This window comes from Gossypium arboreum, chromosome 10 (genome assembly GCF_025698485.1).
Source record: "Gossypium arboreum isolate Shixiya-1 chromosome 10, ASM2569848v2, whole genome shotgun sequence".
Taxonomy (NCBI): domain Eukaryota; kingdom Viridiplantae; phylum Streptophyta; class Magnoliopsida; order Malvales; family Malvaceae; genus Gossypium; species Gossypium arboreum.
In genome coordinates, this window is record NC_069079.1 from 118,601,226 (window position 1) to 118,604,476 (window position 3,251).

A 3,251-nucleotide genomic window follows, 5' to 3' on the forward strand; every position below is an offset into this window, starting at 1 on the left:
TCACAATTCCATTTCAAGTACTCCATTTATCCATCAACCTCCAAACATACCAAAACATATATTCTTACAAATATGCATATAGCTTACAAGGTTAAGCATTAAACTAGGTTCAACCCAAAACATTATTCACAAGAAACACATAGACAAACACCTAAGTTCATGCCACAATATCGAGTTAGAAAATGAGCAAAAGTTTATTGAGGTGATAGGTGGATAGTATGAGCTTCAAGGCGATCCGAACGACACAATCCGCAAACTGACAATATACAGAAAAGGGAAAAACACTAGGTAAGCATTTTGAATGCTTAATAAGCCCATATAAAACTTACTCAACTTACCTTAATATTTTAACAATTAGGTAAATGTACTACATTAAAATTAAGCTTAAAATTCCTTTGGCATCACATTCCTCTATATGCAATTCAATAGACACATCAATGGTTAGTTCAATTCCATAGCACAAGTTTATATCACAATCATATAGATACATAAATTTCCATCACATAACATATATAAACTATTTTATATTAAAAACTTTAACATGTAGAATTCCATTTACATATGTATTCATTTCTATTTTCACCCGAAGAACCATAGTAAATTGAACTCGGCTACACGGAACTGAATTAATTACTATGCTGACATTATCGAGCTACTAACATTAGCTTTGGATCAGGGTTGCTAACACTAGCTTAGTTCGATGCTACTAACACTAGATTCAAAGAATCCACAACATATATTGGATCTCAAGTCATCGAATTAATCCTCGATCACAACACCCATTTGTTTATACAAGCCGACATATTCAGATTGCTAACATTAACTTCAGATCAAAGTTGTAAACACTAGCTTAGTATGATGCTATTAACATTAGCTTCAGAGAACCGCAACATATGTTGGATCTCAAGTCATCGTATTAATTTCCCATTTTTCTTTTCTGTATCATTTTAAACCCTATAGTCATACATACTTTTCATATATCGAATAGTAATTCATATACATCTTAACTTTGTAACATCATCATATACACATCTTCAAATCTTATAACAATTTCACATCATTCACTACAAGAAAATAGACTTTTAGCGGCGCTTTTTTTAGCCTTTAGCGGCGCTTTTTCAAACGCCGCAAAAAACGCCGCTATAAGTAACGCCACAAAAATTTGTGGCGTTTATTTTAAAAAAACGCCGCTAAAAGTCATGGCTTTTAGCGGCGCTTTTCCCACAAACGCCGCTAATTTTGGCAGATTTGCAATTTTTTTTTTTACCAATTTCCAGCCCTTTCTGCCTTAAAATCCAACCAAATACAACAAATATAGTATAAAATGCAGCCAAAAACAGCAAATTTAGTATAAAAAATACAACCAAAAACATTAATTCTAAATGATACTTCAAATTTAACTAAAGATATATGATATAATTAATAAATAAAGTATAATTTAAAATATTCTTACAATAATGTTAAACGTGACAAAGTTAAAAACATTCTTACAATGAGAAAACTAATGTCTAAGATGGCGGCTTTTGCGATTGCTGAAACATCTGCATCATCTGTTGAAGCTGTAGCTGGAGGTCATCGTACTTTTTGCTCTGCTCTGCTGCCATCGCTCGTGCCTCTGCCTCCCTCGCTGACTCCCTCTCTGCTGCCTCCGCTCTAAGTTGTTGCTGGAGTTCTTCATATTTTCGTTGAACCTCGGCAATTTGCTCAAATGTGTTCGCTTGCATCTGAGCTATCTGGTCTCTTAACCTCTGAACTTCAGCTTGAGCTTGACTTCCGGAAGGCATGTATTGCTGGGAGCCAGATCCAAAATATTGGGTCGGGGTAACACCAGATCCTTGAAATCGAACCCGACCTACCTTTCAGGACCCAAAACTTTAGTGATAATTCTGTTATCAATGTTCTCAAGATTAACAGAACTATCAGTCGAAGCAATCGCTTCAAATTCGCCTTCTTCTCCTTTAGTTTCTCCTAAAAAATCAATTAAAGAGTTAGAAACAAAATATATAATAAAAAGGAATGCAATGAACTTAACATTATTTAAAACTACTAATGATGAATTGAATTAAACAATTATAATTAAAGATTATAAATATTTAGAATAAATCAAATATTATTAAGTAAATATACCATAATTTCTCCACTTGGATGTCATAGGAGATCCATCTTTCTTCCTATCGTAATCTCAAAAAGTGAAGGCGTCTAACTTTTTGTCCGGATTTGACTTCCTACAATATAGTAGTAAAAATATTATTTGATAATAGAAAGTTATTAATATTTGAAAAATTAATAAATTCATAATACCTCGGCCTCATTCTGAAGCAAAACTTCTCGACCTGCTGGTAATGCGTGAATTTTTGTTTTTGCTGCTTGCTTGTTCCAACTCGCTCACGGTCCTACATAATAAAATTATTATTACGTATATAGTAAACACTATATATAAGAGTTTGGAAATACGCAATACCTCTCCTTTCTTTGAATTCCAAAATCTAACTGCATCTTCCCATTTATACCTCAGCATTCCCAGCGGGACATTTCTCAATTTTTCCTCGAGGCTTATGTCTTCCTTAAAATATTGTTTCTTTAAAGTGCTTTTATTGTCTCTCCATCTTTTACCCAATGCCTTCTTGATATAATCATCGGAGACTTCTAAAGCAAATCTCTCTTAAAAAAACACAAGTTTAGAATGTAAATATAAATGAAACTTAAACCAAAGTATTATAAATTACATTCACATTTTGTTACCTTAATATTAGCGAGAGCCTGATTTTTGTTGCTATCAGGCATGTGATTCCATGATTCGTAGTTGATGGGCAACATATTTGCATTTCGTGCTAAAATGCCCAAATAGCCTGCTAAAAGTCGAGCTTTAGATCCAACAGGCTGACCATGAGTATTTCTACTTACTTTAACACGCTCGATAGGATCTAAGTCGTATAAATCTCTAAGCAGCGTACGTCCTCGAACTCTGCGCGTCCCACCACCTTCAGCTGAAAAATGATATACTATTATTATATTAAAATTGACAAATAATTCAATAATAAAAGTCAACACATGTAAAATGAACATAACATTATTTTGAAATTCTTCAAGCTCATCAAGTGTCTCAAGCACATACGAAGATCCAACAACTGTCTGTTGTTTACTATTTCCTTCTTCCAAATTTGGAGTATTCTGGACAATACTTAAATCTCGTAATCTTCTTCTACGCATTTTTCCTGCAATACACGTAAAATAGTTAAAGTTTTAGTAAC